Genomic DNA, 11,668 nt, shown 5'->3' with positions numbered 1-11,668 from the left:
GGGGTCACTGTGAATTAGAATGGGCTACCGCAGGGGTAGGGAAACTGTTTCTGCCAATGGCCATTTGGATCTTTACATCATTCTGGGGCCAGACCGGTCCAACATTTCATTCACTCGCCCCACTGTCATGACCGGAACTGGTGCTCTCTGGTGGCGCCTGTGCTGTCCCAGCTGGTACAGACGGTGTCTGGGGGCTTTGGCAGCTGGACATCCCCGGCCCTGCTCCAGGTCTCTAGCAGTGCGGCAGCAGCAGCAGCCTCGATCGGCCCAGTTATGAATTTATTTACAAAACGTACCGTGATGAAGCGAATAAGGACAAAACAGTTCCACATGCACCCTTCAGTGAGGTTGTGAGTGGAACATGACTTGATATAACGGGGTCTGGGGCCATTTCCTTGACAGCCCCAGTCCCTCTTTCCCACTTTCTGATCTGGTTACAATGGATTTGGGGGCTTAAACTTTGGCTATTTACTTGCTTATTGTACGTTTCCTTTCAGATAGTGAGCTCCTGCCAGGCTGGGAGGGGTGGGGTGGTGGTGGTCATGTTTAGTTCGTTCTGACCGCCTCTAGCACTGTGCTTGGCACACAGTAGCTGCCCAACAAACACCTACCATGCCAGCTGAATGAATGACTGTGGGAAAACCGGTGCAGACCAGAGGGCTCGGGAATAGTTGAGAGTTTAAGAGCAGTGATTCCAAACTTTGTTACGTGCTGGAGCTACCCGTATAAAACCTCCAAACCCCTAGCTCACTGCCCCATAGCAATTCTATGCAAAGCTCTGGGGGTGGGGGGACCCCAAGCACCCATCATTTCTAAACTCCTCAAGTGATTACACAAGGCAGCTGATTGGAGTAAAAAGCTTCATCTTTCTCCTGAGGGGCAGCTGTGGTTTCGAACTGCTGACCTTGTGGTTAGCAAGCTAAAGCATAACCCACTATGCCACCAGGGCTCCTGTCAAATGTGTTAGTGGGTCTTCCAAGGTTAACTTGACCCAATGGATGGATGTATGGATTGTGATAAGAGCTGTAGGAGCCCCCAGTAAAATTATTAAAATAAAAGAAAGAAAAAGAATGCTTAACTACCACTTCCTTAGTCACACAGGGGTGTGGACGGAACACAGAAGACGTTCCACACAGCCCTGCAGCCGAGCACGTGCAGCGTGCAAAGGCTGCATCCGTCTGAGAGCATGAACCCAGGCCGTTGAAGACGCTGCAAGAGACTGCCTCAAGCGAAAACCACGAACCTAGGTCATCGTTGACCCCAGATTTAGACCGCAGCCAACGCTCATGGATGAATGGAAGACCTAAGCGCCCGAGGAGTCAAAGACAGAACCCCAAGCTTCTTTGACTTAGAGGTCAGCCTCAAGGTGATTAGGCTTCTCTAAGGGTCACAGCCCAGATCACCGAATTCGTGGTTTACGGCCAAGAGGGAAAATGGCAGCCAGCATAACGTGTTGTTTCTGCCTCTCAGAACTGCCGTTCCTCAGCCCCCAAACAAAGCAAAGACCCATCGCTGTCCGGTCCATTCTGACGCACTGTGAGCCCATGTGTGACCCAGTGGAACTGCTCCACAGGGTCTCTGGGCTCCACCCTTCCTGGATGCTGGATTGCCAGGCCTTTCTTTCAGGGTGCAGGTGGGTGCGTTCGAACTGCCAACCTTTGGTGACTCAGACATTGAAAACCAAGCTCACTGCCATCTTGTCAACTCACATGCATGGGGACCCTGGAGGATAGGGTAGAACTGCCCTGGTGGATTCCAAGACTGTCAGTCTTTATGGGAGTAGACAGCTTCATCATCTTGGCTGATGGCTTTGAACTGTTGACCTTGTAGTTAGCGGCCCAATTCCTAGCCCACAGGGCTCTTGGTCAAGCACAAGCTTTCTGTCCCACTCTGGACCCTCTAATGGTCACAGCCAGGATCATTGGGAGGTGACTTAGGACCAAGGGGGAAATGGTGAGCTGCCTGATTTTCTGTCACCTGCTCCCCCAAATCATAGTCCCTCTGTGAAAGCCACTTTGATCCAATTGTCGAGATCAACCTGCTCCAAGTTCTAGACTCTACTTTGCTTCAGACAAGGAACGTGAGAACATTGAATTCAGCTCAGGCCAGTCTTGTTGATAGATTACTGTCCCACCCCCATAATCGGTCACATTCATGAAGTGTCCACTTGTCTTAGGGACACAGACCTCTCAAGTTTCTCACAGGAACTCGGAGGAGGAAAAGGACCAGTGGGAAAACGTCCATCTGACAGCAGGGGAAACTGAGGTGCAGAGAAGTTGATTGACTTTAATAAGATGACATATCTGGAAAAACTAGGCATTGCAATTGAGCATTTTGCTTTCAAATCCAATGAAGATTCCTAGCTGTCTCAATTCCAGTCCTCAGGCCCTTGCCTAATTCCCACCACCACCATTTTTGTTGTTATCATTTTAAAACCCTTGATTGTGATTTGAGGAAAGGTTCACAGAGCAAACTGGCTTCCTCTTCAGGATTCGTGGAACCCATTCTTCTTCATGTTGTTGCTTACAGGCCCCACACGGTCGAAGCACTCTCCCCTGTGCTTCCTATTTCCCTGGGGCCTTCTCTCCTCTCCCCCGCCTTCTGAGGTGTAACCGTAGGCAAATGCTGCTTTTGGGATTTCTGTGGCTGATTGCTCTCAGGTGTGAGTGCCTCCATCCCTGCTGGTATTCTCACCTGTCTGTTGTTGGACTGACCATGGCGAAGGCCTGGGGTGAGTTCCAGGTTTGAAAGGGGTCAGTTGGGTTTGAAAGGGTCTGAGGGTCTCTGTTGGTCTCCATCAGACCACTAAGCCTGGTCTTGTTTAAGATTTTTGAGTGTACTTCCACATTTTTCCCAGTCTATCCAGGACCCTCTGTTGTGATCCTTTTTAGAGCAGTCAGCAGTAACCGGGCACCATCTAGGACAGCGATTCTCAACCTGTGGGTTGCGACCCCTTTGGGGGTCGAACGACCCTTTCACAGGGGTCACTTAAGATGATTGGAAAACACATATTTCCGATGGTCTTAGGAACTGAGACACCGCTCCTCTATCAGTCTCCAGGTGGGTCTGCCCACATACAGATACACCCACATACGAGTACCCAGCATGAAGACTGTTACCCACGCTATACCATGCTTCAAGACAAAATTTCATTTATTTGTCATTAGATAGAAATATTTCACAATATATAATTACTTACTGTTTTTGTGATTAATCACTATGCTTTAATGATGTTTAATTTGTAATGATGAAAATATATCCTGCATTTCAGATATTTACATGACGATTCTTAACAGTAGCAAAATGACAGTGATGAAGTAGCAATGAAAATAATTTTATGGTTAGGGGTCACCACCACATGAGGAACTGTGTTAAAGGGTTGAGGCATAAGGAAGCTTGAGAACAGCTGACCTACAGTATATACTCGAATATAAGCTGACCTGAGTATAAGCCGAGGTACCTAATTATTACATGGGAAACCAGAAAAACTGATTGACTCGAGTATAAGCCTAGGGTGGAAAATGCAGAAGCTATTGGTGAGTTCAAATAATCAAAACAAATGAAAATAAAATTACTAAAAATTGACACAGTGGTGGGGTAATATATTTAAATATTTATTTTAAATAAAAAACATAAATAAAAGGACAAGTCATTTAACATTAGTAAACCAGCACAGTAAGTGGAAAATAGGGTCAACAAAAACAATAAGGTATCAACAATGATACCTTACGAGTACTATTCCCTGAGCTCAATCAGCAATCAAGCTAAAATGTAAAGAGTTAAAATCCTTCAAAACTGGATTCCTCATCATCATCCATATCCCAATGCAGAGCTTCAGCTGGTGTGAGGTCATCATAGACGCTGTCCTCACTGAGATCCGTCATCACCATCACTGCTGTCATTTTCAGACAAAGCGCAGTCTTCACTGCCATCCATAGCATGACTAATACTACATTTCTGGAAAGCACATTACACCATGTCTTCTGGAATGTCTTCCCATGTATCTCGAACCCACTTTGCTATTAACTCTGTCAGGCTTCATGAGATTTCCTCCTTTTGTTAGTTGGGCTTGACCAGATGATATCCATTCATGCCACATCCTTCACACATGGTCTTTAAAAGGCTTATTCAAAGATACATTTAGAGGCTGCAGTACAGATGTAAGCCCACCTAGAATAACGGCTAATGTAACTTTACTAGATTTTGCCAATTTTTTTATGTCATCCGATAGGTAGGCTCTGAACCTATCCCAACCAAGTAACGATGGCTTTTTCTTTAAGGCTGCTCCTGGTGGTTGGTTCCAAATTTCTTCCATCTTCATCCACCTAGCCTTTAACATATGCACACACAGTAATTCTTGGTGGGAAATTGATCTTTTTTAGGCAAGGTCTTTCTTTTTTATAAATAATGACAGGATGCAGCTTAGTTCCATTAGCCAAACATGATAGAACAACTGTAAAGTTTTCTTTTTCATTTCCTGTGGTTTTGAGAAAAATGTTTTTTTTCTCCTAAACTTGCCACAGTTCTGTTGCTTGGAAGATCAAAAGTCATGGCAGTTTCATCCATATTACTAGTATCTGCCTGGTCAAAATTATAAATCCTTTGTTTTATAATAAATGACTGGAATGACATAATTTTTTCCTTCAAGGTCTTGTGGCAATTTCTAGGAAATCTTTGTTCTTTGTCTCAAACATAGTAGGCCAAACCTATTCATGAAGTGCGTACACCATCCTGCTGATGCAGCAAATTTTTCAATGCCTGGTGCTTTATATTTGTCATCCTTAGCCAATTATAGAGCATGTATGCGATTCCCATGCGTGTTACGCAGTAACCATTTGACGACACTCCATAACCCATTTATGCAATTCACTCTCTAGAGCCCCATAAAAAGATGTTAAACCATGACAAGCTTTTTTAGCTTTTGGAATCTGTTCCAAGTCAGCCTTTATTTTCTGCCACTCCCTCACTTGTTTTTCGTCAACACAGAATTCCCTACTTGCAATACTGTTATTGCTCTCTTCTGCTCTTGACACAACCTTCATTTTGAAACCAGCCTCACATGACCGGCACTTTTGTTTTGGTTCAAGAGTATCCATTTCTAATAGGATAAAAAAACAAGACTTTGAAAAAGAACTTTCATGGTATTTCCACCACGCCCCCACTCCGCGACGTGTTAGCCGGGAGGAGGGGGCGAGTCCATGTGGGTGGGGGATGCAAGATATGAATTAACACAGAGACCAGAGGAGAGAGAAGGAGTGCAGCCACAGACACATCCTTACCAGTTCAGCTGCCAGCATAAGTGAATCACTATGGTGCTTCTGCGAATCGGAGCTATCCATGTCATAGGATGGCTCTGATTGGTTAGATGTGAGTAAACAGACATTCAAAGCCCTGCAGTGTCAGCAGGGCTTTGAGTGAACAACAGAGAAACGGCAATCACCCGTGAGATAACAGGCGCTCATCCCGTTACCTGCGGGGGTGGGGGGGGCAGCGAGATGTTACACCTCACTGACCCGTGTATAAGCCAAACCCCAGTTTTTCAGCACATTTTTTGTTCTGAAAGACTCGACTTATACTCGAGTATATACAGTGGTTCTTATGGCTTTGGGTACACCACCATCCATCCTTTACTCCTGTTGCCACCTCACCCTGGCTATTGCCATTGGAAGGACAGCACAATTGGTCAAGTGGAGGGGCAGTGAACAAGGCGAAGGACCCCAAGGAGACGGCCTGACACTGTGGTGACGCTGGGCTCCAACACAGGGACAACTGTGAGGACGGCACAGGACCGGCTAATGTTTCCTTCCCTTGTGCACAGTGTCACTGTGAGTCAGAATTGACACGGCCGCACCGAATATTGACAACATGCGCTAAGTAAGTTTTAGCTTTTCAAACAATCATTGTCACTTAATCCTTCCCTGCCTCACTTTCTAGACATGCTGGCGGAGACCAGACAGTCTGGAGACTACACTAAAGTCATGCTATAGCACCCAGCTCTCCAACGGCCATAGCTATGTTGCTCCTTGGGCTTCAAGACTGGCGTTCCACCTGGTAAGGTAGCTCCTCTTACTCCTCTGGGCCCTGGGGTTTTGTCTTGGACTCCCAGCGCTTAAGGCGTAAAACCTCGCTGCCCTCAGCTTGGAGTCCCTGGGTGACACAAATGGTGAACATGCTCACATCCAACCCAGAGTCTGCAGGTTCAAGTTGACCCGGAGGGGCCTGGGAAGCAAAGCCCCTCCACTCATGAAATCAGCCATTAAAAAAAACTCAGTGAATCACAGTTCTACTCTGACATACATGGAGTTGCTATGAGTTGGAATTGACCTGGCAGCAACTGGTGGTAGTGGGGGACCCTCAGCCCATGGCCATAATGTCCCCTTGACTCCTGGCAGCATGCTACCAAACCACTGTCTGTAGCCGAGACTCGCTGAGAAGCCCACCTCTCAGACAAAACTCTCCTGCCGCCACCAGTGGAGTCTTTTGAGATGGAACCAACTTCAACTGACTCGACAACCACGGCCTACTTCTCCCTTCTTCCTGGTGGGGAGTGGTGAGCGAGGAGTCCACAAAGTACCTCCTTCTGGTGAATGTGCCCACTCTCTAACTATAAGGAGGCTTCAAGAAATTGATGGGAAGACGGAATGAAAAGAGAATTGAGTCCCCCCACAAATACTGTGAAGCTCCCCCTGAGGTCATCCTCCTCTCATACAGGCCTGTGGTTACTATTGTGTGACCTCATATTCCAACAGAGCAAAACGCTGCCCCTCTTTATGATGATGGGATTCTGGGGTCCATTGTTAGAGCCACCGAATAGGTTGAGCACTGTGGCAGTTACAGAATCTCTTGTCAACTTGAGGGAAGGGATGGACTCTGGCTTGTCAAACAGATCTTAGCAAATGAGGCCTGTAGGTGGGCATGAACTTCTCTCTGAGGATTCTGGGAACTCCTATCTTCCTCCCTGGAGAAGAGACACATGCTCTCTGTCTGTCTTCCCTTTCCAGCGGTTGGGATGCTCAGAGAGTTGGAGGAGACATGTGGAGGGAGACCCATGCCCCCAACACTGGATCCACAAGACCTTCCACCCATGGGCCTGTGATCTTCCTGCATTCAGTGTCATTGCATGTGCTGCATGAGTGTGAAGACGAATGTATAGACTGGTACCGGACATATGGGCTAATATCAGACTTATGGACTTGATCTTGACTGGGCTGGAATATATATATTTTTAGTATATAATTACTCTTTGATATAAAACTCTCTCTTATACAGATACGAGTATCTTTGGATTTGTTTCTCTAGTCAACCCAGACAAACACAAGCACCTTCCAACCTAAGAGGTTCCCTGGTGACATAGTGGCTTTGTAGTTGGGGTGCTGACTGCAAAGTCAGAAGTTCGGAACCACCAGCTGTCCAGCAGGAGCAAGATGGGACTTTCTATTCCCATAAAGAGCCAGTCTCAGCACCTCACAGGGGGCAGTTCTACCCTGTCCTACGAGTCAGCATCCACTTGAGGGCAGTGAGTTTTTGGGCTTTTCCACCCAAGGGACCTATTGTAGCACTAGGTCAGACAATATTCTGTTGGGATCCAAAGGGGTTTCTTCAGATGATTTATGGAAACAGATCACCAGGTCTTTCTTTCTAGCCTTAATCTGGAAGTTCTACTGAAACCTGCCCATGCTGGGTGACCCTGTTGGTACTTGAATTGCTGGTAGCCCAGCTGCCAGCCATCATAGAAACAAGCAAGCCACTACAGTGCAAGTTGACAGGGGATAACACCAGCCCGGAACACTTTATACTATGGCCTCAGGAAAAATGAGGGCAAGTCCTGGCCCATCAAGCCTGGAGGACGATATCCCCGCTCTGAACAGCCAATGGACAGAGTGGACAATATGGCTGATTTTGCTACAAGACACGCCATCCCTTGATGGCCCAGGGCCATAAGGGGGCCAAAACTGGAGATTCAGGGCCAGCACTGGCCCAGACTGACCCTGTGACACTGAGGCAAGCCACTAAAAGCGTGTGACACAGCAACTGTGGGAGCAGAGCAGGGAGCCCCCGAGGGAGTACAAAGGACAGACTATGGGGCCAAAGCATGGTACCCAATGGGACCTGACTGAAGGACACACCTAGAGATCAAAAATCAGACCTTGATCTGTTTACAGGTTTTTCTTTCTTTAAATAATTTTTTTCTTTTAATTAATTTATTCTTCTATGGGTAATTGGTTTCCCTTTTTATTGTCATAGCTGTGTTCTTACTCATTGCCTATCGTGCAATGACTTGATTTTTGGTGCATATTATTATCTCTATAGATCTATCTAGATAAGATAGACTGGATGAATAGTCTGGAGGAGAAAACAAGGGGACCAATGGTTCTGGGGGGACACGGGAGAGGGGGAGGAGGGGACAAGGAGGTGGTGCTGACCAACCCAGGGACAAGGGAGCAAGCAATAAGTGATCCAAAATCAGTAGCAAGGAGGGTGTGAGTGGCTTGGTAGGGATTCAGCAAGGGCAAGGTAACCGAGAGAAATGAAAGAAACCCAAATGAAGGCTGAGCATAATAGTGGTACAAGAGGAAAGTAAAAGGAAATAGAGGAAAGAAGTAGGTGACAAAGGGTATTCATAGAGGTCCAAAGACTGGAATGTACAGATGTAAATATATTTACATGAGCATGGGGAAACAGATCTATGTGCATATATTTATAGGTTTACATACTATTAAGGCAACAGATGGACATTGGGCCTCCACTCAAGCACTTTCTCAATGCAAGAACACTTTGTTCTAAATAATTGGCATTCCAGGATGCACACCTTCCCGACACGATTGCTGAAGAAAAATGTGTGCATAAGCAAATGTGGTGAAGAAAGCTGACGGTGCCCAGCTATCAAAAGATATAGTGTCTGGGGTCTTAAAGGCTTGAAGATAAACAAGAGGCCATCTAGCTAAGAAGCATCAAAGCCCACATGGAAGAAGCAAACCAGCGTGTCTGACCACAAGGTGCAGAAGGGACCAGTTATCAGTCATCAAAGAGCTAAAAAATCTTATCAGTGGATGCCTACCTCCCTTATGAAGACAAACATGTGCATAAGCAAATGTGGTGAAGAAAGCCGATGGTGCCCAGCTATCAAAAGATAAAGCGTCTGGGGTCTTAAAGGCTCGAAGATAAACAAGTGGCCATCTATCTCAGAAGCAACAAAGCCCACATGGAAGAAACACACCAGCCTGTGTGACCACGAGCTGTCGAAGGTATCAGGTATCAAGCATCAAGGAACAAAAAAATCATATCATTGAAAATGTGTGTGAGTGCAGAGTGGAAACTCAAAGCCCAATGGTAGCCAACTGGATACCCCTTACTGAGGGATTATGGGGAGGAGATGAACCAGGCAGGGTGCAGGGTAACAACGATGAAACATATAATTTTCCTCTAGTTCTTAAATACTTCCCCACCCCACCCCCACTATCATGATCCCAATTCTACTTTACAAATCTGGCTAAACCAGAAGATGTACATAAGCACAGAGCACAACTGGAAACACAGGGAATCCAGGACAGATGACTCCTCCAGGACCAGTGGTGAGAGTGGCGATGCCTGAAGGGTGGAGAGAATGTGGGGTAGAAAGGGGGAACTGATTACAAGTATCTATGTATAGCCTCCTCCCTGGGGGAGGGACAGCAGAGAAGATGGTGGGGGGAGATGTCAGATAGTGTAATATATGACAAAATAATAATAATTTATGAATGATGAAGGGGTTCATGAGGTAGAGGGGAGTGGGGAGGGAGGGGGAAAATGAGCAGCAGATATTAAGGGCTCAAGTAGAAGGCAAATGTTTTTAGAATGATGATGGCAACAAATGTACGTATGTTCTCGACACAATGGATGGATGTATGGATTGTGATACGAATTGTATGAGCCCCCAATAAAATGATTAAAAAAAACAACGAGGGCAGGGAGGACAGTCATATTGTGCCCCCCCCCCCCCCCCCAAGCAAAGCATCCTAGGCCAGCTACAGTCAAGCCAATCCCAGCTCATGGTGTTCCCATGTGTCTCAGACTAGAACTATGACCCGGGGGTTTTCAATGGCTGGTTTTTCAGAAGTAGGCCAGTCACCAGGCTTAGGAGCTGCTTCTGCGGGGACTCGGCCCTCCAGCCAGCCTGCCAGCAGTGAGCACATGAGCCATTTGCAGCACCCCATATTTACCCTGACTGGTACTTGTGTAAATGTTTGCTTACATGCCGGGTGTCCTCTGAGGAAACCGCTTGCCAGGCCTGGGCACCCCGTGCCCTCTCTCTACGGAGCAGGGAGGAGCTTTCTCCCAGGACAGGCTTAGAACACCCACCCCTCCCCTAAAAGCCCGAAGGGGACCTTAAGTACATGAATAAGCACATTATGGATTGATGGCACTAACTTTATTCATAGAGACCTTCACCAAGTGGCTATGAAGATGGTAAGCCTGGTCTCTTTAAGGACTTTGGGCTTTGTTCCACATTCCCCTCCCATTTTATCCAGGACCTTCCCATAGGATTCTTTTCAGGGCAGGTGGTAGTGGAGGCTGGGTACCGTCTAGTTCTGGCCGCAGCGTCATGGAGACAGAAGTTGGAATGCTCCGTTAGCCCATTAGACTAATGGATTCCAGGTCTCTTCATTTCTCCTCACTCTTCTTTCCTCTGGAAGGAGAGAGGCTACTGGTTGCCCCTTAGATGGTTGCTCATGAACTTTAAGACCCCAGTGGCTACGTACCAAAGTAGGATGCAGTGTGTTATCTTTGTGAACTCTATTGAGCCAGTTGGTCTTAATGTCACTTAAGACTATGGTCCTAAACCCCAGACCCAGTGATTCGTTCTCCCAGGGTGCTTGGGTATGTTTAAATTGTCCCCACATGCTCACCTTTCTTAGGGGCCGCTTTGTGTCACCAGCTAAACTGTGAACACTCCAGGGTAGGGGCCACACTTTATGCATGCTCTATTTCTCTATAGATATGGAGGATACATAAAGTGTGGTCCCTACCCTGGAATAATCACAGGTTAGGGATAGCTACTAGTTAGAGTCAAAGGAAAACTAGGATTTTACTATCCCTTGCTGAAAAATTATAATAATATTGATTTGGGACCAAATGAAAGGCTCATTTCAAAGGTCCCCAAGTTATTTTCTGTCCACGCTGTGTTTATTTAAATACAATCAGCTCAATCGCTTCTCGGCCTTTTGGCTAAGATCAAGTGTAAATACAATCAGCTCATTTGTGGACAAGCACGTGCTAATTGCGGGCCTACAGAGCATGTGTGTGTATATGAGGCGGACATTGTCCCTCTCTTTATGAAGCCCCCAGTTCCGCAGTTGAATGGGATAGACTTGGTGACTTTTTGGCAGGTTAATTTGGGTGCATGCTCGGCAGGAAGAGAAGGCTCAAGAGCTATTATTAAACCTTCCTGAAAGGTCAGATATGTTTCAAGTCACTCACTTTTCTCGCTCTCTGTAGGTACGCTGCTTTCCTTCTGGTGAAAGTAGCGACATCCCTGGCTGGGCCAGATGGGGGGTGTTTCATGTGGGATAGAAGAACTCTTTCTTTGCTGATAAGTCTGTGCTCAGATTACTTTAGTTAGGCCTGGCGGTAATGGTTAGAATCTTGGGAGACCATTTCCCTGAGGTCAGGGTCTTTGGCATGTCCCAAG

General features: G+C 46.6%; 1 pseudogene; it reads left to right on the top strand.

Annotated features, from left to right (window-relative positions):
- Positions 1 to 11,185: 11,185 nt before the first annotated feature.
- Positions 11,186 to 11,324, top strand: LOC142438081 (U2 spliceosomal RNA; annotated as a pseudogene).
- The last annotated feature ends 344 nt before the right edge of the window (positions 11,325 to 11,668 follow it).

Source organism: Tenrec ecaudatus, chromosome 1 (genome assembly GCF_050624435.1).
Source record: "Tenrec ecaudatus isolate mTenEca1 chromosome 1, mTenEca1.hap1, whole genome shotgun sequence".
Classification (NCBI taxonomy): domain Eukaryota; kingdom Metazoa; phylum Chordata; class Mammalia; order Afrosoricida; family Tenrecidae; genus Tenrec; species Tenrec ecaudatus.
The sequence above is the reverse complement of the archived record's forward strand: the minus strand, read 5'-3'. Positions and strand labels throughout refer to the sequence as shown.